The 25,972-nt window shown below is 41.2% G+C and overlaps 1 pseudogene; it reads left to right on the forward strand.

Annotated features, from left to right (window-relative positions):
* The first annotated feature begins 619 nt into the window (after positions 1-619).
* LOC129088370 (ferritin light chain-like) lies at positions 620-12,284 on the forward strand (annotated as a pseudogene).
* The last annotated feature ends 13,688 nt before the right edge of the window (positions 12,285-25,972 follow it).

Raw genomic sequence — 25,972 nt, forward strand, 5'->3', positions numbered from 1 at the left:
TTTGCCCCGCTCGGCCCCTTGGCGACCGGCTGTAATGGCTGGGGCCAGCGTGGGTGGAGCGGGGCGTCTCTGTTTTCAAGCAGCAGCATCTCACTTCCCTGGGTTTCTGCAGCAACCCCACCAGCGCCGCCTTTCACAGCAATTATGAATGTGATGGTGGAGGAAGCATTCCGCCCTTATTAAGGTGTGGGAGCCACCCAAATAAAAGGATTAACCCAGTGGTAAGATTAAATTCTGGGCCCCAGAGGAAATTTTCCAAAGGTGCCCTCTACTATGTGTAAATTGGAAACAATTTCCTCTCTTGGGCAAGATGACTGCTGTGAGAGGTGTAAATAGATGTAGAATCTTATAAAGACTTGGATTTCTCTGATGAGTTCTGTGAAACACTAATGTCTAATAGGGGTGGTTCAAACAGTACATCCAGTCCCTTTTTTACCGTGACCTTGGATCTTAACTTTGACTCTGCTCTTAAGTGACTACAGAATGGGAATGAGATGGTAAGGACTTGACAACTATAGGAAAATGTCCCCCTAAAGAACATGGCATTGGGAATGAAGGAAAATGAAATCGTCCTCCAAGAGCTAAACAACAAAATCGATTTATATTGTATGGCGCAGAGATGTGCAAAGTCGTCGTGTTGAGCACGGTAACCTGATGGAAGATATTAACACAGCTCAAGGAATAATGGTCAATTTGAAGGAGCGCTGGGTACCATGGGAGAAAGAAAGGAGAAAGCAGAGAGCGCAAATTCACGCACTCCATTCCCATTTTGAGAGTCTGCTAAGCACTGAGCTACGGCCCGTGAGCAACCTGACTTACCCCGCCTTTCTGAGGTGCCAGGACACACTTGGGGACCACGGGGATAAGACACCTTGGTCAAGGCCATCTGGTATTCCAGGTCATGGGTAGTGCTGGCCTTTTGTGGTTATTAATGTTAGTCCCCTTTCCATATTCCTCCCTTGGCCTGCCTCTTCATTCAAGGCTTTTGCTGATGTGCTGAGGGGGTCATACAGACAGCCCTCAAGCTTCTCGGACCACTATCCACAGTAAGAAGCCCACCGCTCAGTGCACATCCATGCGCACAGGCCCACACGTGCAGCACGCTCATACACCTATGTGACTGAGACAAAAGCCTTCTAAAACAATACTTACCCTGACTCTATTAATTCATTCTATTCTCTCTTCTATTCTTAAAAAAAAAAATACTGGCTGAGACTTATTAAACTGATTTCAAAACCCACTAATGCCTCGAGACTGGCTGTTCTAAAGGACACCTGTGGTCCCGTGCAGGGAGCTCACACGGCCAACCTTGCCTTGGGCGCCCGGCCTCGTTTGCCACTGTATTTTCTTCTTAGAAGTCCTGAGAGTGCCTCATGCCAACTGTGGGGCGTTGCTGTTATTTTTGTTGTTGTTTTTGACATTTTGGTTAACAGATGAGAATGCAGCACTGTTTTTATATTGTTTAATACTAGAAACTTATAAAACTTGGTTCCTAGGAAAAACATTTTGATTATGGAAAACAAAGATTTCTGGGAAACTGGGCATGTTGAGCCTGTAGCCAGTGCAGAGCAGGATTATTATTATTATTATTTATGTGCTTTCACCCTAGTAAAGGACCATTATAAAAGTACAAACACAGACCTGGCTGGGACCCAAGGGAGCGGAGTGACATCTTCCCTGCCCACCCAGGACTCAGTCACCAGGATGCACCAGCCTGCAGCGTGGTACAGAGGAGGGAAAGCTTGGGCTCCGGGAGTCAGACCCAGGTTTCAGACCTGGCCACCCCATTTCCTAACTCTGCAACCTTGAGCATGCCACCCAACCTCTCTGAGCTTCGGCTTCAGCTCTCTCATCTGTGAAGTGTGTAATAGCAAATCCAGGGACGTTCTGCAAGGCCATGGGTTGAGTGGGATTGCATTATTCGCGTATTAACTGGACTCATGGTGAGGGTCACCTACCATAAGCAATGATGTTTCCTTCTCTCTTAAATTCCTTCCAATGCTTTGAGATTTTTAAATGTGGGCCAGGAATTCAACAGTGCACGGGAGAGAATGAGTATCACTCTGTTTTCCCTTTTATTCCCAGGATCTCAGCATTGGATTGATTCTAATCCCTGATTTGTTACATACTCTCATCATTGCAGGTTCATGCCTAACCTGCTTTTGCTTATTGGGTTAATTATTTTTAATATTATTTTAAGCACTTAGGAGCCAATCGCTTTCACCAAAGTGAGAACCTTGACAATGGCTTTTATCACAACGTGACACACTGTTGCAACAGTTTCCATGCTCCCTTCTCTCCACCCACCTACCTAATCTCCTTGCCTCCCTTCACAAAGGCAACCTTCATTTTGTCTCCTTAATCCTTGTGGAATCTAGAAAGTCTGCTGTCTTGGATGGAATAGCATTCAGGCCCATGCTAAACCGAACTTTGGATATACCCTGGACCACTCATTCCTAAACCAGGCAGACACGTGGGTGGGGGCAGTATGTTGCATGAAATAGGGTCTTGGAGGGCCCTTGCAACCTGGGAATTTTATCATTGTCGTTCTTCTCGTGGAGGATTTTATCAATGCCATCTACTCTTCTCGCCGTCCTTTTTCTCCCGTTGTACATTCACCCTACACCCTCCTCAAGAGAGCACCATATGGGAGGAGATAAGGAGAAAGCCAAGCAACTTGGTATCTGTTTAGTTCTCGGAAGCTCCAAGGAACCCTGGCTTCGGCTGCAGTATGCCATGTGTATCTAGACTGGGCTACCAGCTTCTAGATATACGCCTTCAGCAGAGTGAACTAGATGTCACTGACTGGCTTGGAAAGGCGTTGTGAGTCTTGTTGCAATGGACAGGAAAGACCCGTGGCAGAGATGGCAGAAAATTTGAGCCTCACAAGTGTAAAGAAGTAGAACAGTTGGTTCATCCCCTCTGCTTTCTCACTCCCATCCTCTCCTCCTCCCTCACCTCACTTCTGTCTTTCCTGAGGTTGAAGAATGGTTATATAATACCTATTCATGGATAGTTAGCTCTTAATTATCTCTTTCGTGGCATTAAAAAAAAATCTTAGGTCAAGTCCCCCTGCCATGCTACGCATTACCGCAGCACCATCTCCTTTTCAGCCTCAGCTGGTATATTCTCAAACGCAGGAGAATGCAAACTCATTATAAAATTAGCCAAGTCAACTGTGCAAACATGCATTTCAATGTTGTTCATAAATTTAGGATTATCTGAGCTACCACTCTCCTCTCTCAAGGTACTAATAAAATGTCCATTTGAAGCCTATTAAATTGCTTCTTTGCTTTGTCTTTTCATGGATAAATCATCTGATTCCACCCCCATCTGCACCAGGAATAAATAAGAACCACTCCACTTGCATTTCACTCCTAATGCACAGATTATAGGGTGCAGTGAACACTGCCTAAGAAATTGATCCTGTAGAAGTAGAAGGAAAATGAATTTTACAACTGCTGCCTAGTGTTGTTAGAGACACATGACACTTTTGGGGAGCAAGGTTCCATTGCTATTTGAAAGTAAGTGTAGTGCATGTGGAAAGCCTTTTGAGGGGTAAATTGGTTAACATTTATGTAATGAGGTGGAGACATGCAGGTAGCAAGCTCTGAAATGGAGGTAAAGGGGAGAAGAAGAGGGAGTGTTTGGGGCAAAAGAGAGAGTAACACATGAAAGACAGCCAATGTGAGATACCCCATCACCCAGGTCACTGAAGAACTCCAGACAGTGATGTCCAATGTTGAACTTCGTTGTGGCTGAGCTGTGCTAAGTATTCATCTGCCTTCACCCTCTCACTGTCAGTGGCTGTACACAGCGGCCTGATGGTCGTGGTGCTTCAAAAGTGAAGGAAGAGGGAGAACAGCCACACTAGGCACCGAGCAGGTCAGAAAGGACACTGTAGCCACAGGATGGCTTGGCTGTTGGGGAGACCATGCTCAGTGTCCACTGCAGAGGGAGACTACGTCTTCCCTTCATTTAACAATCATTTTCTGAGAATTGAGCATGCGGCTGGACTGGTGCTAAATATTTAGGATAAATAATACAGACCCACCCCTGCTAAAGCCCAAAGCCTAGAGGAGGGGTGAGAAATTGATAGCATGAAGGAGTGGAGGGAAGACCCTAGAAGAGGTGATCTTTCAGGCATATTTCAGTTAATAGTGCTTTGGCTGCAAATAATAGAAAAAACAGGCAACCAGACCCAGGGCTATAATTTGCCATGCCCACCCTTGGTTTAAACAAATAGGATACACACACACACACACACACACACACACACACACACACACACGATCTGTCCAGAAAATATCCAGCCATGTACAATGAAAAAAGGAGAAATATATTGAAGAAGATAAAAGAAACATTGTGCATAGGACAATGATGCCTCAGTGCCCTTCAAAACAGCCACCTTGGGGCCTCACACAGTTATCCCAGTCGCGATCAGCTGACCCATCATATTTTCCTAAATCTCATTGATGGTCTGAAATTTCTTCCTTTTCAAAGGAGGCTTTAGTTTGGGGAAAAACCAGAAGTCACAGGGCACCAAATCTGGGCTGCAGGGAGCTGAGTCACCTGAGTGATTTGATGTTTCACCAAAAAACTCTGCATGAGATGTGATGCATGAGTGGGCGTGTTGTTGTGATGAAGCTGTCAATCACCAGTTACCCACAACGGCAGCCTTCTGAATCATCCTAATTGTCTCCGCGGAGGAATATTCAAGCTTAATGCAAAATTTGATGCAAATTCATTGCTCTACTCAGTCCTTTTGAATGCAACATTCGACATGCTCACTCAATGGCATTTACCCGCCCCCCCACTGACTAGTACAGTGAAGTCATCATTGTTCACACATGCTCATTCCAGTCCACTCTCCTTGGCTGCCAGGTTACGTCAATATCGTGCAAACTGTTCTCATTATATTGAAAATGGCTGGGCTTTTTCTGGACAGACCTCGTGTGTGTGTGTGTGTAAAACATATATTATTATATAAAATTTATATTAAACATTTATTTATATAATAAAATTTATAAAATGTATTATTTATATAATAAAAATTATATGAAATTATATAGCAATTTTACTATATATTAGTAATATATAAAAATGTATTATATAATATAATATATTATATAGCATATAATTAACATTATGTTATGTAATAATTATATTGATATATAATTATAGTATATGTTATATAATAATTATATATCAACAATATATAATAAATATATAAAATTATACATATATAAATATATAGTATATAGTATATAATACAGAATTATTATATTGTATAACACAAGAGTTGGCCAAAGTACTTTTACAGTTGTAATACAAAAAAATACAATAATTAATAAACAATGATACAAGAATAAACTCTGTTTTGTATACTCACAACCGTAAACCTACTTTTGCCCACCCATGTACACTATTAATAATATAATAATATTTTACATTATATATAAAAATATATAGAGACTCCTATTTCTTAATATATATATTAAGAGACTTAGAGGTGTATGATTATTGGCTCTGACCAATAATCATGGCCAATAATGAGCTCCTGGTGGCCATTATAATCCCAGGCTCTTTCTGTCCATCTCTCCTGCCTGTCATGGTGGTTTCTTCATGACACAGGTGACTTTAATAGCTCCAGTATCGGGTCCATCCCTGTTCAAGACAGGGAGAAGCTCACCTCTTATTCTTGTCCCTTTTATTAGTAAGCAAAAAGCTTTCCCAAAGATATGAAAATTCAAAGAAAGAATCAAAAACACAATGCTAGAGACAAACACTGTGCTAGAAATGAATAATGCCTTTGAAGGGCTCATTAAGAGGCTAGACATGGTTGAGGAAAGACTGGGCTTGATAGGATAATAGCACTTTCAAAAGCAAATGGAAAAAAAGACTAAAAAAACAAAGAACACACTATCCATGAACTGTGGGACAACTACAAAAGATGTAACATGTGTGTAATAGAAATACCAGATGGAAAAGAGAGAAAGTATAAGAAGCAATATTTGAAACAATAGTTACTGAGAATTTCTGCCAAAATTAATGTCAGACACCAAACCACAGATCCAGGGTACTCACAGAACACCAAGAAAGGTACATGGAAAGACAAACATATTACACCTAGACGTGTCATATTCCAACTCCATAAAATCAAAGATAAAAACCTTGAAAGTAGCCAGAGGAAAAAACACCTTACCTGTAGAAATGTAAAGGTGAGAACTACATCCAGCTTCTCAGAAGCCATGCAAACAATAAGAAAGTTGAGGGAAATATTTAGAGCTGAGTGAAAAATTCCACCAACCTAGAATTCTATACCCTGTAAAATTATCTCTTAAAAGTGAGGGAGAAATAAAGACTTTCTCAGATAAACAGAAATTGAGAGTATTTGTTACAAGTAGACCGGCCTTGGAAGACATATTAAAAGTTTTTCAGACAGAAGGAAAATGGCATAAGTCAGAGACTTGCATCTTCATAAAGAAAGGAAGAGCATCAGAGAAGAAGCAACTGAAGGTAAAATAAAACTTTTATTTTTCTTATTTTTAATTGCTCTAACAGAAAACAGAGTACTTTCCAGATCCATCCATGTTGTCACAAATGGCAGTAATTCATCTTTTCTTTTGCCTGACTGCTCTCTTGAGAGTATCATGCTAAGTGAAGTCAGAAAGAAAAGGACAAGAACCATACGATTTCACCCCTATGTGGGATATAACACAAAAAGCAGCAAATGAACAAACAAAACAAGCAAAACTCGTAGGCTCAGCTTGCCAGTGACCAGAGCAGAAAAGAGTTGAAGTGGGTTGAAGAGGTTAAAGGGGGTCAAATATATGGTGATGGAAGGAGACTAGACCTTGGATGATGAGCGCACAATGCAACATACTCTGTTATAGAACTGTACACTTGAAACTCATATGTTATTATCCAGTGCCCCCCAATACATTTAATTGTTTAAAAAGAACAGAGGGCACTGGCATATTTCAAAATGATTCCCTTCCCCTTCTTTTGCAGGGAGAATGAGATAATTTTTCTCCAATATTTACCATGGGGATCTGTTTGAGTCTTTGGAGGTAAAACAACAGCACACAGGTCTCCCTATGCCTATGTCTTCCCTGGCATTTTTGACTCTTAGAGTTGTCCAGAGCTATGAACGTCCAGTGATTCATCAATTACAGTTCGGGTTTTCTGATCTCGACACTGGTTCCCAGTGAGGCTTCTGCTCCGTTGGGCTGAGACTCCCGGTGTTTGCACGTCTGACTCTTCAATCTGGGGCTCAGTAGTTTCCATTGTGTCCTCCCTTCTCTTATGGATCCAAGAAGAGTTGTTGATTTTTCATTCTATTCAGCTTTTCACCTGTTGTTAGGATTCAGTGGCGACTTCCAAGCCCCTCACATGCAGGACCAATGACCATAAGTGCCAGACACAAGTTTTCACACGGAAGACACACCTGCTGGCAGCTCTGGGGCTGCATTTGCAGACCTGTCTCCATCCAACTCAAAAATTCTCAGGACAGGACGCAGATTGTCCTGGGTGAGTCACAAGCCTAATGGTGGCTACGTGGGAACTAGCTGTACTTCCTGCTCACTTGTTCTGTGAACCAAAAACTCCTCTAAAAAATAAGGTTTATTAATTTTTTTTAAAAAAGGATAAGGTGAGTCAAGCCTCAATATCCACAACATACAACTCAATGCAGCGGCTGGGAGTGGGGAGCAAGTTTCAGAACAGTAGGTATAGAATGACCTTTTCGTATGTGTAAACACGTGTAGAAGGCCATAGCTGGTTAAGACGGATTCTCTCTAAGGAGCAGAATTCAATGGTAGAAGGCAGGGAAGCTGTTGGATGGAGGACTTCCACTTTCTCTTTTATTTTAAATACATCCTCATTATTTGAACTTTTTTTTTTAAAGCATGCATTACTGTTATCATTAAAATTTTCATTTTGGGACAATCGAAAGACAGAAAGCCAAAGTGACAAATGAGCCTTTCCATGCAAGCCTCCATTGTTTTCCCTCTGTTGTCAGGAAGAAATAATGTCTTGCAGGTTATGCAAGTGAAGCCCTATGGTTAGTGTAAAGCCGCGTAGAATTCCTTCTCACCACTCCAGCTGTTCCTGGATCCCGTCCGTTCTTCCCTCCAGCCCACCCTCCTAGCTGAGCAGATGCCTCAGTAGGCTCCTAAAACCCTAAATCCATGGCACTCTCTTTTCAGCACCCTCTGCCCTCCATTCTGCCACCACCGCCGTCACCCCACCCCAGCCCCCTGTGCAAGATGGTTACATTTTATGCAAAGAATGTATTCTTAGGGACCTCGCATAATTCAAAACTTACATAATTCAAGTGTGCTTTCCCAGAGGACCAGATGCAAAGTATATGCGGGAGGTACAAGGCAATCCCAGAAGGCATAAATCTGCAAATGTTGTAATGTATATTTGCTTTAAGACTGCCTTTTATTTTCCCTGTATTTTCTCTAATATTTTGAAGTGCTCTCTCTTAAATTAATAGAGAGCATCCTGGTGATTGTTTGGCCTTCCCAATCAAGATTTAGCACATCTAAAGTTCTGTTCCAAAGTCCCCGGCTTTCCTGAGTGTTTTACAGCTCTACCACTTAACGAACTCTGGGGTGACCTTGTTACAGGATTATAGATAGACTATAAAGAAGAATTTAAGTTATAATGGCAGCAAATGTTAAAATAACACAGAAGGAGACATCGGATCTCTCACAGACGTTCCCATGCAGGTAAACTGTGGTCCCGCAGGCCCCTACAAAGGATGGTGGCGGCTCCTGGGGTCCAGCTCTGTGGCCGTAGAGCAAACGCACAATCCCTACCATTCTGCCCACCAGCTCAGACAGCGTGATTCTTGACAAAGGTTCTTTTTTTTTTTTTAACTGGGGGAGGAAGGGGATTTAAGTTAATTTTGAACATAAAATGAGACTGGCCAAGTTTTATATAGCACTAGTTCAATTTTATGTAACCCCAATAAAATGCACTGTATATGGAGAAAATGCTTTGCTTCTGTTTGTTTCTTTACATTTTTATTTTAATTACATGTGTTGGGGTAGCTGTTAATAACATCATATAAGTTTCAGGTATACGTCATCGTGTGCTCACCACCCAAAGTCTAGTCTCCTCTGTCACCACATATTTGATTTCTAGACACACTGACCTTTGTTTTCACCCATCTTAGTACATTTTTATTAGTTTTAAATATCAATTTAGAAATGAAGATAAGGCAAATAAGCAAAAGTGAAATTTAAATCACCCATAATATTGGCACACAGGGATGATTATTACAATATTTGGATGTGCTTCCTTGCAGTCTTGTGCTAACTGGAGTATGTATGTATATTCGTGTGTGTAAAATTTTTTAAACAAAAAGGGATGATTCAGTAATACTGTTCTGTAGCTTACTTATTTTCCCTTAAAATGTCGTTAGCCATTCCCCAGTATTTTGTTAAGAACTTGATTGGCTTCCACGATGTGACTGTTCCAAAATAGATTGAAATAGTCCTGTATTTTTGAAAACAGACTGTTTACAAACGTGGGCTATTGTGAACAATGCTGAAATGAATATTTTTGTTGCTACACCTTTGCAATCTCTATGACAATTTCTCTAAAATAAAGTCCTATAAGGAGACTTTCTGGGCCAATGGAAATGAAAAACTCCAAGGCTTCAAGTCTGCATCGCCAAATTGCCCTAGGAAGTTGGAAGCAATTTGTGCTCCCTTCAGAAGTGTCTGTCAGTCACTGCATACTCATGCGACCTGAGCCTTCTAATTCATCTGTCTTCGGTATTCAGATTCTGATAGAAGGAAGCCCCCAAAAGACACCCATATTAATTTTTGATATTTTAAAAATAACTTTCTATTAGTATAACACAGCCAGGAGCCCTTGGGGGCTCAGCTCAGTTGTCTTTCCAACACTGCAAGCTGAGAATGCACACAGTGTGGATGCATAAATCACCCTGGGTACAGGGCCACAGAGAAGCAGGCTCTTCAATGTCAAAAAGCATTTATTAAGTGGGCTGATAAATGTATTTTACTTGCAGGTCTGATGTAAGTTATTTGTCTTTCCTTGGTCTCCTGTTGATGGCTTATTCATGATAATGAATGGCATCATTGAGTTTGCATGTGTGTGTGTGTATGTGTGTGTTGTTTTGTCTTGATTGTTTAATTTTTCATTGATGGATGTATGCTTCTAGCCTTTTGATGGGTGCATTTTATAAAATATTTAAAATCAATGAATTAGTCTATGATACCTGAGGGACTGGATATATCAGGCCTTGTGGGGTCTGAGTCTATTCTGGTGAAATGTAAAAAATGGCACTCAATTATTTCTCATATTATCCAGTACTAAGTGGCAAGGTCACTGGTAAATACAAACACAATAGAACCCAAGTTCGTGTGGGAGATAACTGTCTCTTCTTACAAACCTGTTTCTGTGTCTTCTATTCAAGGTTATTAGCATTTTGCAATGAGTCTTGCTCAAAGTTCTTTCCCCTTCAGGCATAAAACTCATGTGTATTTAGCTCTGTAACTTCCAGGCAAGAAAGAAGAATTGGTAAGACAAGAGCAGTTCTCTCCTCCCACCTCTCTCTTCTGAGGTATCTGGCATTCTTTTAAGAGCTAGTCAATACAATAAGGGATACAGATAGATCCACCTGTTCATCTAAGTCATCCACTTAGAAAATAGTCAGTTAACAAACATCTCCTACGAAGAGTCTAGGAAAAGTCATGTGACAAAGATTCACAACAATTATTATAAAATCACATTAGCAAGTACATACATTCCTCCCTTTGGACACCCCCAAATCCTTCCTTCAAGTGCCAGAGGAAACCCCCTATGAATGCCATCTCTAAATTGGGGCTATTTTCTCAAGCTCTTGGCTGCTGCTAAGAAGTCATCATTGCTTTCTCCTGAGGGGGATTGTGGGGAATAGGCTGGGAAACTTCCTTGCTGTGAGAGGATATGAAAGAGAAAGAGTTTAAATCTTTAACCCTTTCTCTCAGGTCATTCAAATAAAGGAGTTCAAGTCTTAGAAAGTACTTACCCCTCCTCATTCCTCACTCACACCTCGATTAATGGAAATCTTCCTATCAATTGCTGCTTCTAGCCAGTTTGCCTTTGAGTTATTATAACTATGTCATTCCTTTCCTTGGATTTTGTGCAGGTCAAGCCCAGCAGCTGTAAAGGGCAGACGCGAACAAGAAATCTGACCTCTGCCCTGTGACAGCGGTTATGTGATTGGGGCTTTGCCATAAAAGTCCCAGCGCTGACCATGGCACTGGCCACGGCCCTGTCTGCATCTAAACATGTCGGCACAACCGCCTGGGGCCTGAGGGCCCGCAGGTTCAACCCTCCCCATACCCTGAATCCCTAAACCAATCATCAAGAGAGTGAAGATGATGGTAAACAAACCATTAAAGAAAAATCCTTTTCCACCTGAAAGTGCACTAAGCAATATTGAGTCCTCTAGATTTGTTCCTATGTGGACACCATTTCTCTGGCCCACCTGTGGCCAAATTAACTACGACCATCCTTCCCCCAGATCCAATCTCTTGCTTCAGAAGAGTTTGGATGAAACAGACCCAGCGACACCTCTTCTTCCAGCCTCCAATGACCCTCCAACCTCTTTTCCAGTCTCATCCTTTGGAACCATCTCAGCCGTCGCCGGCCTCTCAGACCAGGCAGTTCTGTTTTTTGAACTTAACTCCTTTTCACCAAGCAACCATGGGCTCACCAAATTCATCAAAACTAGTCCACGGATTTGGAGGCTGCTGTCTACCACCTGGTCACCCTGCATCTGCGGGCCTCCTACACCTGCCTCTCTCTGGGCTTCTACTTTGACCGCGATAATGTGGCTCTGAACGGTGTGGGCCACTCCTTCCATGAGCTGGCCAAGGAGAAGTGCAAGGGCCCTCGGCATCTCCTGAAGATGCAACCCAGTGTCATGGCCACGTTCTCTTCCAGGACGTCCAGAAGCCTTCCCACAATGAGTAGGGTCAAACTCAGAATGCCATGGAAGCCGCCATGGCCTGGGAGGAGAACCTGAACCAGGCTCTTTTGGATCTGCAGGCCCTGGGTTCTGCCTGCACAGATGCTCATCTCTGTGACCTCCTGGAGAACCACTTCCTGGGTGAGGAGGTGAAACTCATCAAGAAGATGGGCGACCACCTGACTCACCTCTGCAGGCTGGCAGCCCCCAGGCTGGGCTGTGTGAGTATCTCTTTGAAAGGCTCGCCCTCAAGCACAACTGGGAACCTTCGGAGCCCAGAGACCTTTGAGGGGCCTCTCTCCATCCCACTATGTTTGGCTTCTGCCTGAGCCTCTCCCTGCAACTGCTGGGCAGCCTTTTAACCAACCTGGAGCCTCTCCTGTGCATTGGACCAAATAGAAACACTAAAGATTTTTGCAGGAAAAACAAAACAAACAAACAAACTTCTCTGACTATCTTGGATGAAGTGTATTGATTTTCTCTCTTTAACCATTTTTTAAAATTTTGTGTTTTTTTTTTTCTAGAGGTATTGAGCATCTTTAGAACTTGTTCTCTTTACTTATAGATCAAATGTTTGATTTTGAAAACACCTGTCCCAGGTTAAAGGCCTTGAAAAAGTGTTGAGAGAAAATGATGTTTGTAGTGAGGTGGCAGGAGAAGCAAATACAGCTGCCATTGGGTGTCAGCAAATGCCACCCTGACCAGCATGATATAGGTTTTCACTCCCCAACAAATTTGCCTTCCTAGAAACAAAACCATGTTATACAATTCATTACCTACAAATGGCCCTCTGTCGTAGAAAACTTTCATTCCATTCTTTTTTCTTTCCAGAAATAAGACTCACCATATCTAAGTATTTTGATGAAGATTCAATGGTCCAATACAAACAGAAATGTGCATTACACACAGGTCACAAACTGTAGCCAGAGCCAAATGTTAAGTGCCAACAAGCATGTGCCATAGACTCACCTTTTGTGTTGTTGAACTGACTCTGCTTCTGGACTTGCTCTGCCCAAGAAGGAGCCATCTTTTGTTAAATAGATCACCACCAGAGCACTTTGTTCTGATAATGTATTACTCTAATACATCTATTGCTTTAATGATATATTAATGTGCCACATTATGAGAGCAAGGACAACTGATGATCTATTAGAGGAAGAATGATGCCATTCATAAAATGAAGGACTCAAGAAAAGTTGTATTAGAATTACGGGAATATAGTCAACAAACGGGATTCTGGAAACCCTGATCTTGGTCTGTTTTCTGCAGTTGGATAAATACCACCCTAGCTCCACAGGCTCTCCACACCACCCTCATTCAAGACCAAACCCTATAAAACACTGGTTGCTACATATTTTATAAACTCTTTTTATATACTAACAATGTCTCCCATGAACCTTGGATCACTGCAGACTCATTGTATCCAGTTACATTGTTTTTACTAGGAAGTCCTCCTTATTTACCCCTAACCATAGGAAACCAAGTAACATTGACCTCTGGACAGTCAGGACAGTGTCTCATCTCTCATTACAACAATCTGAACTCCAGTCATTGTTCAACATTAATTATTGCCAAGGCTATTGCATTTTCTTGCTACTTGACAGTTGATCTTCATCCTATCATTAACCTCAGGTCAATTTAATCCCAACCTCCATTCTCAGCACTATACGAACAATTTATTTTTGTTGTTTTTTTTTTCCAGCCACACAGAGACAATGTCAGACTGCTACACCTTTTTTTATGCATTATAATGATTAAACATTTTTAAAGACATTCAGACATCAAAGTTTGGAAAGCACCAGCAGTCAATGAGAGCTCTGGAAGTAAGAAGTCATGGCAGTTTACTTTTCTGTGAGGGAATTGTATAAGGATGGACTCAGAGAGAGGAGAAGTTCAGGACTTAAAATATAATTTATTTGAGGATTATTCTCTTTATATAAGCCAAGAAGATTTATAGTTAACATTTACTGTATAAAATTACCCACCATGTTATAGAATACTATTTTTAGTGTTCTTAAAGCCATGAGCAGAGATAATAGCAAAATTCGGACAATCTTATCTGCCTGTAAGATTTCTTTTTTTTTTTTCCTCTTGGAAATCAGAAGTATGAACATATAGAAGAAGGGAAGCTGGAAATCCTACTGAGAAATTTATTTGCTGTCCCCTATTCGTCTTGACCTCACGCTTGTGTTGAAATGCCAGAAATAACAGTCTGACACAGCAAGGGCTATTGAAACAATAGTATTGAATGCATTTAACTGATGAGTAAGTAAGCGTTGTAAATATAATCACAGCTGATTGTAAGTGAAAGAAAGGCTTTGCAGAACTTTATGGAGTTTTCCTCTGCTAACTAAAATATTAAACCAAAATAAAAACCTGCTACAAATGTGAAGCTCAGGAAAGTATTAATTTAAAAACTTCTAGAAATGAAATACCTTCACTTACAAAGAAAAGGTATTTTTATATACACACATAAAATACTATATAAGAAAAATGGTTAGTCAAACAAATAAACTAAAAATAAATTAAAAAACCCACTTTAGCTGTATACATTAATATATGCCCTTACTTAAGTTTTAATTATTTATGTGGCTTACGAAGCAGTTAAGATAGAAACCCAATGTTCTCTGTTACGACTTTGCACATTGACAGTAAGGACATAATAGATGGTCAACGACTGTCCATGCTGAACGCGGGCGTTGCCTCCTGCTGTAGGCCCCACAAAGAAGAAACTGAAACACCTTGCCTTTGACAGGAAGAGTGAAAATATTTACCTTTCCCAAAACTATTTACTTTAGCGAGACTGAAAAAGAAAGCATCTGAACATGAGATTCCACTTTGTTTTCCTGTGACTCTTGAATGCAGAACGCAGCGATGAGGCTACTTTGCATGTGCCTCTTGCATCAGCAGTTGATATCTCTTGTGCCCCTGACCTTGAACAAAAGGGGACTAATTTCAAAGCTGCCTCCGTGCCTCAGAGTGATTCCCAGGAAGAACTCTGTTGTCACCCTCTATACCTTTAGTTATTATAAGGCTCAAGGAAAGCCAGCTGCTCTTGTTCTGAATGTGTGTACGAGCGCCAACAGTTTTCTCACTTCCAGGAAGGAATGTGGTCCAGGGACAGGGCAAAAGTTCCCTTTGTTGTTGAACTTGGGAACTGACAACAAAAACAGGTGGGTAATAGGAAGTCTCCCTGCCATCCTGGCAGGCTGACATTCTGCATTGCGACCCAGTAGCCAGATCCGTCTGTAGTTCGGCGTGAGCTCACGGACAAAAGGACACCAGGCCAAGGCTTCCCGGAACCCTCCAGAGCCTGGAATGGGGAGATAAGCCAACGATCACCCCTCGGCCTTGGGAAAAAAGAACTGCACGCCGAGGTCTAGAACGAACTGGAGATCAAAAGCGCCGTCTCATCACTCTATCATTAAGTTGTCAAAAATTCAAATTTCAGCAGGAAATCCTAGAAAATGAGTTAGAATTATGACAGAAACACTGAGTATAAACTGAATTACAAGAACCCACCACTATGGTGAGTTTTGGCAAGAACCTACTTAGAAACTAATAGAGACAAAAATTATTGCCTTCCTTTTTTTTTTCCTCCTCACAAATTCTTCTCAACACGCCAAACTCAATCTAACTTGCCTTTGGGTAACAGACAGGTTTGGGAAGCTTGATGAGGAAAGAAGGGCTTGTGTAAGATCTGGAGCAGCATTTGGTAAAAGATGCTTTCGCTTAGATCATGCAAACCTGCCAAAAAACAGCTGGCGCTTCTCATAACAGATGTTATTAAAGATTTCGTTGGAATCTCAGAAACCTAATAAAAACTCTGAGTTCAGTTAATACTCGATTTTTAAGTTATTTTAAGTAATTTCACAGTCAAATGCCCAGTTCTTCTTCTCAGCGATGAATTTCCACATCACACTAAAAACATCTAAATTACAACACGGCAAATAAAAATGCTATTGTCATGCATATGTACGTGTCTGCACAGCCTAGAAGTGCAGGGATTTCGGTGTAGGTTTGTCTAACTCCTCACAAACCACAGGTGAAGATGGCAGTCTCCCTGAGCTTGTCTACAGCGAGGAAGCAAAACGGAGCCCTTCACTGCTCCCCGCTGCCCCCTGCGGAACGACAGTCCGAACGTAAACCAGGAGTGAGCCACACTTTGATGTACACAACAGGCGTGTGTGCTGACAAACTCTCTCCAGTGTCAAGGACCACCTTTGTGCAATTTTGTAAAATGACACCCAGAATCTTGCCGTAAGACCTCCTGCCAACAGATTGGCAGTTGCCGAAGGTCAGGGGGACGGGATGGGAGAAATGGAAGAACGTGGTCAGAAGATACAAACATCAAGCATTCAGTTATGAGATAAATAAGTCATAGGGATGTAGTGTACAGTGTGGAGGCTCCAGTGAAGTATACTGTATATTGTGTACTTGAAAGTTGCTAAGAAAGTAGATCTTAAAAGTTATTCACCACAAGGAAGAAAATTTGTAATTATGTGAGACAATGGATATTAACTAGAAGTATTGTGGTGATCACTTTGCAATATATACATCTATCAAATCGTCATGTTGTACACCTAGCTAATGCAATATTATATATTAATTATATCTCAATAAAACTGGGAAAGGAAAAAATCTGCCATGCAAGCCCCAGATGGGCCAACATGTGACCTCACTCTTGGAAGTCTTTGTAAATAAAAATCCCATAGGAACCACTTGGTGCAGGTGGAATAGTATAAAATATGGGGGGGAAGAGGAGGAGTTCTTAAGCCTGTGGCATTAGAGAAATATTACACTCCACAGCTTTCTCTCCAACCGCTGACAAAGAGCCAGTATTGATGGAAAGAGAGGGGCCTCCTGCATGTCAGGTAAGGTGATGGGTTCTAACTGCCAATGAAGTTGAGTTGAACCAGACCAAGAAAATTCTGGGATGGAATTTCACTCAAGAGTGGACAGCAAGCCTCAACGTCTCATCAGTTCCCGTCCCCCAAGTTTGTTTTCAGTCATCACATCCTAAAGCTCACATTATAAACTTGTACTCACAGGCCAATCGGGACACAAAGCTGCATTTTCATGCCATCTATATTCAGTGGTACAACTTGCATGCACACATTTTAACCTGTTCTATTCATTCAAACATCAGCTTGATATACCACACATAGCAGGGCAAGTAAAAGAGAAAAGCAAGAAAGGACTTGATGTAAAAAGCAAATAAAACATAAGCTCATCTCTCAGTGAGCTTTCATTGAGCACTAACTATGTAACCAGCTCAAATAAGCCTCCAACCAAATTCAAAATGAACTTATGGGCATTAAGGTTCTTGATCCACATTTCCAAACTGCTTTTTCAGAGAGTCTGACAATTGGCACCCCTACAAGCAATGTAAGAAAAACCTGTTTCACTGTAGGAACTGCGTTAAATTAAAATCTTAAGCAAACACTGTCGCACAGATTGTATATTACAATGTCTTATATCTTTAAATATCTGACATTTTAGATCACAGACTAGCTAGCTTATAGCCTAGACAATGGAACCTCACAACCAAAAACAACAGGCACAAGATAGGTGAGCAGTAGACATAATTATTTTGGTCATTTTCCCATATAAGCCAAGGAGCTCGTGACCACCTTCCAGTTGACTCCAAAACCTATGGATTTGAAAAATTCCCTAAACATCCTCATTATCCCCCATCCCCTTTTCAGAGACCCGAGCTTCACCCATACCCTGATGAAGTGAGACATTATGCCCATATTTTCATTAGATGACCCAAACGCCACGGCCAAACCTGATTGAACAAAGTGGGAATACCTAACGCAAGCTGAGCCAATCAGATTCTCCCTAATGAATTTGTTGTTGAAACACTTTAAGAATAAGCCTTTGAGCAGGAAGAAACTGTCCAATGGAGCCTAAATTTGGCATCGTGAAAAGTCAAAGCTGAAATGACGGGGGAACAGAGGTTGGTGGTGAATGGGGGCGGTCTGCGGAAAGCTGAACAGGAGAGACATGCAGTGAGAAGATGGCGCCAGCCCTCAACGTCCTTGTCCTGGTGCCTGCCTGGTCTGGCAAATTCTTCCTGCACTTCCTGCCACCAGGCTCTAGGTTTTCCTATGTGTTTAGAATAAATGCCATTTTTTTAGTTGAACCAATCTGATAAGAACAAATTCTCTCCAAGTATTCCACCTTTCTACCCCAATTTTAAGATGCACTTCTTCCTCTTCCCCTCTGCCACGTCACAATATTTCTAAAATCATACAATCAATATGCACATTAAATGTAATGGGAGTCGTTCCCCTTGAAAAATTATTCAGTGATGGTGTATCTTGCACATGAAGCATCTCAGAACCAGACACTAGAGAACGTAAATGAGGGAAGCCATGTTGTTCATCCATGCTCCCAGGTTAAAGGGCTCCTAGTACGTGCTTCAAGGCAGAGATAAACAGAGTTTCTATACCACATTGCCAGGTATTTTTAAAGAACCAAATGGAGAGCAAGGCTTATCATGCTTATTTGAGCTCAATATTTGCAGACTGATTAACCCATTTGTCACCAAAAGGTCTATACAACTTGTCTCATCTGGATCACCAGCACCAGTTCTAATAGCATAATGAATTTTTAAAAACCTTTTTTCTAGAAGTTGAGAAATTGAAACTTTTCACTACAACCAACTCTATCCAACAGAAAAACTGTACACTGAGGAAGTAAAGTTTTCTAATTTTGATAATCACCAGATTTTGACTTAGAAATCTGTAGCCTTCTCCACAGACAGACGAGGGATCTGACTTAGGAATTGAGGGTCACTCCTGATTAACACAAGAGCCACGCCCCCTCCCACCCCTTCTCCTTTTAACCCAACTCCCTCCTCCCCGCTGCAGGATGGAGTCAAGGCACATGCTCTAACTGAGGGGGCTGGAATTTGGACGCACAGAAAGGACTGTCAGAAGCATGGACAACACCTCACAGAAGATCCTCCTGAAAGGGAACCACATGTGTTGGGCATCTGTTTGCCTTCCCTGCGGTAACTGGTGCCCTTGAGTTCTAATTTCTGATGGGGGCAAACAAAGCCCTGAGTGGACTCCGGGGACTCCACCTGGTGTGTACCTTTGTTGTTTCTTCATTTCTGTTTGTCTGCTTGTGGTGCTTCTTAATTTCTAAAACCCTCTAAAAATGAGTAGTAACACAACATCATTAAAATCCAAAAACAATAAATACATAAACATTCATACAGTATAAATGGAATAGTGCAAATCTTTTTGCTCATTTCTACTTGAGCGAAAGTTTGTTTACTCACATAACCAAAAGATTTTTAAATTATTATAACAGAAATGTGTTTTCTTTCCTGCTGGATTGGAATGACATATATAAAAATATATATAATATATATTTTATATAAAGGATACATTAAAATGTATAATATATTAAATAGTATATTAAGATATGCTCTATTTCTCTATCTACCTATCTGTAGCGACAGTGCTTCTTTGTTTGCTTGCTCTCTGTCCACAGGCCTGCAGGTCTGAAACAGAAATGGATTCAGCCAGCATCGAAGGTAAGAAAATGCTTGCATTCTGCCTTACTCCCCACCAAAGAGCATAATCAGATACAACATGCAGCCCTGGACAAACCTTTGGGATCAGATACAACCTGCAGACCTGGACAAACCTTCCCAGAGAAGATGAGGTAAGCTGGCAGAGTACTTTGCTCCTAGAACTTGCCTCTCGAAGACGTGTGAGCTAGGACTGTAGGAAAATGAGTCCCCAGGTTATACTGTTGAGGCTGTCGGGGAGGAAGAAAGTGTCCCCTGCCCTCAAGGTTCTTTTGACTGGTCTAATAGGCAAATAGATGTGAGACAGATTAACAGGAGAACATCACCAAATTTAACACATATACATATGTGTGGTCATCCTGCATGCATGAGGGAGTCAGAGACCCCACGTGCTTCAGAAGGTCATTGCAGGGACAGCAAATGTTTAGTAATTACTAGTTTGTCCTGCCCTAGAGACAAGTCAAAAGAGATTATCTCTAATAATCTCATATTATGGGCAAGGGTCCTAATTCAAATTCTTCTTGGTAAAGGAGAAGCAGAAGTTTCTCCTGAACCTGTAGCGCGAGTTGCATTTAACGCAAAACAATCCTGCACACCACACATGCACATCTTGGGGTGACTTAGCCTGAACCTCCACAGAGCTCAGAAGTGTTCCAAGGAAGGAGTGATCTCTTCTCGATCCTAACTGGCCTCTTCCAGCAGCTGTTTATCCTTCCTGCGTAGAAACTAGGTTGGTGGCACAGTTCCTGCCGAGAAGCTCATAGAATTGAGCAGCATGCACAGACTTTACAATATGTGATAGGTGCTATTTTAGGGTTCTGAATGCAGCCTTAACGAGGGAGAAGTCATGAAAGACTTCGAGAGAGATGAAAGATCCAACTCAAATGAACGTGTGAAGTTGCCAGATGTGGAGGGCTCCGTGATGAGCTGCAGAGAGAAGGCGCCACCTACGGACACACATTCCCCCTTTAGCAACCTGTGTCGGCCAGACAAAATGTTCTGCAGGCCAGATTCAGCCTGTGGGCCTTCCAATGTATGTCCCCTGCTTTAAAGGTCGCAGAGGAGGCATTTTAGGCAGGGAGGCGCTACATGCCTTCAAGCAAGTTCAGGAAGGGCAGGTTTGTCTGAGGAAAGTTGAGAAGGTTGTAGTTTTTCAGGAGGGGCAGGAGATAAGATGACTAAGAAGGACTTTGAAACCTTCACCTAAAGGCTTTATCCTAATGCCCTATCAAGCCAGGCACTGTCTCTAAGCAGCAGAATGACATAAAAAGATTAATTTTTTGTGAGTTAATTGTCAGTGGGACTGCAGAGGAGGGAGGCTAGACGCAGAAGGACTGGTCAGTGATGTCAAAGAAAAGGAGAGAGGCCAAGGCAGTGGCAATGGGGGTGGAGAAGACGGGTTAAAACTGAAAGCTATTGTTCAGTCAGGAGAGATAAAGCTTAGCTCCGGGCGGAGAAGAGACAGAAACGTTAAGAGTGATCTGAAGAGTTCCAGCTTTGGTAAGCGCTTAGGTAAAAATATTCCCAACTAAAATTGAGAACCAGAAAAGGTGCAGGTTGGAAGAGGAATCATTTCTGTCTGAAATATACTACATTTTCAGTGCCTGGGCTTTAACCAGGTGGCGATATTTTCTCTTTGTTTTCCTTTAACTTTAAAAACATCCCAAACTTACAGAAAAGCTGTCAGTATATAACAAAAGGAAATATAACCTTTTTACTCCCCAAACCTTACTAACTGTGTCTAAGTAAGTTGCTGACCTGAGGTTCCCCTAATTCTTTAGTATGTATTGCCCACAGACAGGAACATGCTCTCATGGAAGCAGAAGATAACCACAGAAATAGGAAATTAACTTGCTATGTTACTACCATCTAATCCTCAGTCAAGTTTTGCCAAATGTCCCCTTAATCATTTGTAGCAGAAAAATCTTGTTCAGAATCACGGGCTCCCTCAGTCTGGAACAGTTCCTCAGTCATCCTTTGCCTTTCCGGTCCTTGTCTCTTTTGAGATTACACATCAGTCATTTAGTTATAGGTCCTCTCCTTTTGAGTTTGTCTAATGTTTCCTCATGATGAAATTCAGGTTATGCCTCTTTGGCAGGGAAATCAAAGAAGTAATTCTATGTTCTTATTGCATCGTATCAGGTGGTGCATGATTTCAGTTTATCCCATTACTGGTGATGTTTGCTTTGATCACATGATTAAAGTGGTATTTCCCAGTTTTCTTTACTTTAAAGTTACTCTTTTTCCTTATGTAGTTAATAAGTAAATTTGCTATTCCTCATCAAACTTGCAATTTTTCCATTCATTAGTCTATATCAGAATGGAGTAATGATTTCTTTATTCAGTTGGCTATGATTCATTACTACCATCATTTATTTATGTGCTGAAACTGTTCCAGATTCGGCCAGTGGGAGCCCCTTCAGGCTGGTTCCTGGTTCCTTTTCACATGCTCCTATCGTTCTGTGAATACTTCTTTGCTTCCTGCCATAAATCAGGCCTTCCAGGCCCATCTTACACTTTTTCTACCAGCCCTGAAATCAGTCACTTCTGTAAGGAGCCTTGGTTCCTGTTAGTGGAGAGCATCAGTCAGGAGTCACATCCGAGGAGCTGGGTGTGCTCGTATTATTGGTGTGTCGCTGTCCGGGCCTCGCCGTGGACAGAGCCACAGAGTACGGTTCTGTACCTACATCCATGCAAATATGCAAGCATATGTGGTCTGACATTTTATTTTTCTTTTCTATTCATTCTCTCTGATCTTAATTACTCTTCTTTTACTTGCCTTCCTGTGGATTACTTAAATATATTTTTAGAATGCCACTCTGATTTATCTGAAGTGCTTGGAGTGTATCTCTTTGTAAAGTCTTTTTAGAGGTTGTTCTTGGTACTGCACTATATATACATAACTTATCAGTCTACTGATGTTATTTTACCAGTTCACATGAAGGATAAAAACCTTAACTCCCTTTAGTTCCCTTTATGCTCTACTGTTTATAATATAATTGTCTTAAAATTTCCTCTACATATTTAATAGAATCACTCAAAGAGTGTTACAATTCTGCTTCAACCATCAAACATAATTTAGAAAACTCAAGAAGAGAAGGAAAGCCTGCTATATGTGCCTACATTTTTGCTTACAATGCTGTTTCTTACCTCCAAGTTTCCTTCTTTTATTGCTGCCTTTCTGTTTAGAGAAATTCCTTTAGCTATTCTTCAAGGGTAGGTTGGCTGTGTTTGTAGTGTCCAGGATGTTTAGTTATATTTAGGAGGGAGAATAGGAAAAATTATGTCCAGTCTACTCCATGTCCCTAGAAACAGAAGTCTTAAGATGTACATTTTAACCTCTCTAAAGCTAGAAGTTCACCTGCTATTGGTCAGACTGTAGTCACAACACAGTTGTTTCAGTCTCTCTATATGTACATGTGACCATAGCTATTTATATTATATAGTTTTATTGGGATTGAGTACATGGTTTGAGCCCAGGCTTAGCCTTTAGGGGACAGGAATTCACAGATATGAGAGGTTTTCTCAAAGAAAGTTGAAGGGAAGAGGATTTCTCCTGGGCCAAAGGAACTGTCCCAGAGCGCAGGGGAAGAGGCAGAAATGACTGTCATCTGGCATAGTCCTCCACAAACCCCAGAGAACTCTCCCAATATGTTAGTCCTTGATGCACTTCATGGACTTGTCTATTAACAGTTAAAGACAAGCTTGTTAGAAAGTGTGGTGATGTGATTATTTTCTCGGTGTCATGACTGGGCAATGACATCTCCTTGACATTCCAGTCAACAAATCATTTAAAGACCATCTGAGGAAGAAATATGAGTCCCTGTAGTTGTCAAAAACCTTCCATTGATACCTTCTAGTTAGATCAATAAAGGGTCAGCATCAAAACTTGCAGGATGGGTGTCAGGGCCTCGGAAGAAAACACAGAGACACCAGTGGCACTCTCTGCAAGAGCTGCTCCATCGCTGGCTCTGCGGCCGCACAGACGGCCGCTCGGTGTGGACGATCACGGAGATCAGGTGGGCGCTATGAAAAGTGATTCAGAAAAGGCAGACATTCATTGAGATGTAGCTCCTTTATTCATAGATACAGGAAAGCGATACCTACAAAAAATTGTGCCTACAACTAAAAGAGCCTTCTCACTAAGTGTAAAATAAAAATTCTAATGGATAAGGAATGATTATACTATTTTTTAAATAAATGGCATTATTTTCCCTAAAGGTACAAAAAATAACGATATATTTTTACAACTCAAAACCTCCTTTTTAACCATTCAAACCATTTTTAATTGCAATCTGTATTCCTGAAATTTAAACAAAATTAACTTTGGAAAATAAACATAGTACACATTTTACCGTCTTGATCATTTTTAAGCGCTCAACTCAGGGACTTGCAGTGCACTTACACTGTTGTAAACCATCGCCACCTTTCACCTTCACTTTTTCATCTTCCCGAACTGAAACTCTGCACCTACCAAACAAGAACTTTCCACGGCTCCTTCCCCAGTCCCTGGCAACTACCATGCTACTTCCTGTCTGTATGAATTTGACTACTCCAGTGAGATCATATATTTGTCCTTTTGTGTCTGGTTTACTTCACTGTGCATAATATCTTCCAGGTTCATCCACATTACAGCGTGCGTCAGAAATTCTTTATTTTTTAAGGCTGAATAATATTTCATTGTGGGTATATACCATACATATTTTGTTTATCAATTCTTCCATCTATGGACCCTTTCTTGCTTCCACCTTTCAGCTACTGTGAACGTTGTGTACAAAATACCAATTTGAGTCCCTGTTTTCAAAACACTCAGGAATGAAATTGCTGGATCGAAGTAGTAAAAGCATTAAAGACTGAGTGAAATCCAGTACTTAAGAATAAACCTACTTCATAGGTTTATAAATGAGTGAACACACTTAAAGCATTTAAAATACTGCTTATTCCATAGCAACAACTCTATAACTCTTATTTATATTTTTTATGATTAAGTAACTTGAAATGTTTTTCTGATTCTTGGAAGAGTGCTGTTATAGAAAAGAAACACGAGCTGTAAACACATACATGGTAGTGGAAGCCAATGGAGCAGATGAGATCACTCAAGCAGAGAATGTAGAGCAAGAAGAGAAGGGAACCGAGCTCAAGGAAACCATGGGCGTATCAAGACATAGAGGAGGTGGCATGAGTGAAGATGATGGAGGAAAGAGTTCGGTAAGTCACAGAGTAAGAGAACAAAAGCTGGAAAGATAGAAGGTTGTGGTCCAAGAGGAAAAGAGTGGAGTTTCAGAGGTGGAGTGATTCCTGATAAAAACAAACTTTAGGGTCTTGTCTTAGTGGAGGTTTGGGGCGACAGAGACCAAGGTCATTGGCCTACAGGAGAGTACAGTACGAAATAGGGAGGTAGGGTGTTTAATGGGTCCTCACATGGACACTGAAGTAATAACGCTGAGAGCAGGAGCTGGGGTGAAGGGGAAGATAGAGAATCAAAATTCCCATTGCTCTGCAAAAGTAGGAGAGTCGCTCAAAGGTTAGAAGACTGCAGTAAATAATGATAGGGAGAGGGGGCAGCGTAAAGTTGTTATCAAATTCCAAAGAGAAAGTTTCTTTTAATGTGGTAGATGGAATGATCTGCAATGAGAAAAATTTAGTCAAACTTTCTGATAGTCATTCATTTGGATACCTCATGAGATGCCTATGGAACACAAATTGATAGAGAATCAGGGGTTGGACTTATCCAAATATCTAAGTTTGGATATTTCAAAACTGCATATCATTAATCTCTTGAACTGTTTCCTGTGTAAATGTGGAATTCAACACATAAACCACTAGTTCAATGAAATCTGTAGCCATTGGGAATGCCCAGATGGATAAAGACATAGTTGCATATTGAACAATAATGCCAGATCATGGGTTATGGACTTGATGTTTGATATTTAAAACTACAGGAAAGAAGCTAAATACAACATCTGAAAGTCTAAGGCCATTCTATACTTACATAAGATTCCCTTGTCTCTCTGCAAAATTAAAGCATTGTGGGCTGGTAAAGAGATTACACATTAGTTGGGCATGTCATAAATTTACTTCAAACAGCAAAGCCAAATAAGTAAACTCAACTTTAGAAATGATCTCTTGGCTCAGACTTCAATAAACAGAGAAATGGCAGAGGGTTAATCCCTCACTTGCTGTAGGCCAAAGATAGAGATGTCGCCCTGATTGTTCCAGAAAGCATGCGAAAAAGCGTGCTGGTGGTATAAACAAATAGTGAGGGCATGGTCATGAGAATAAGGATTTGATTACAGCATGAGGGCCCAAGCAAAAACTTAAGGAACTCCATTATTTATAAGAATAATCACAGCCACTCAAAGCATACTAAGAGTTGGGGCAGTAGGGCGTGACAACTGTTGAACCTAAATCCTCATCTTCATGGGATA

Source organism: Pteronotus mesoamericanus, unplaced genomic scaffold, assembly GCF_021234165.1.
Source record: "Pteronotus mesoamericanus isolate MK-2021 breed Mesoamerican mustached bat unplaced genomic scaffold, CSHL_Meso_final contig_163, whole genome shotgun sequence".
NCBI lineage: Eukaryota > Metazoa > Chordata > Mammalia > Chiroptera > Mormoopidae > Pteronotus > Pteronotus mesoamericanus.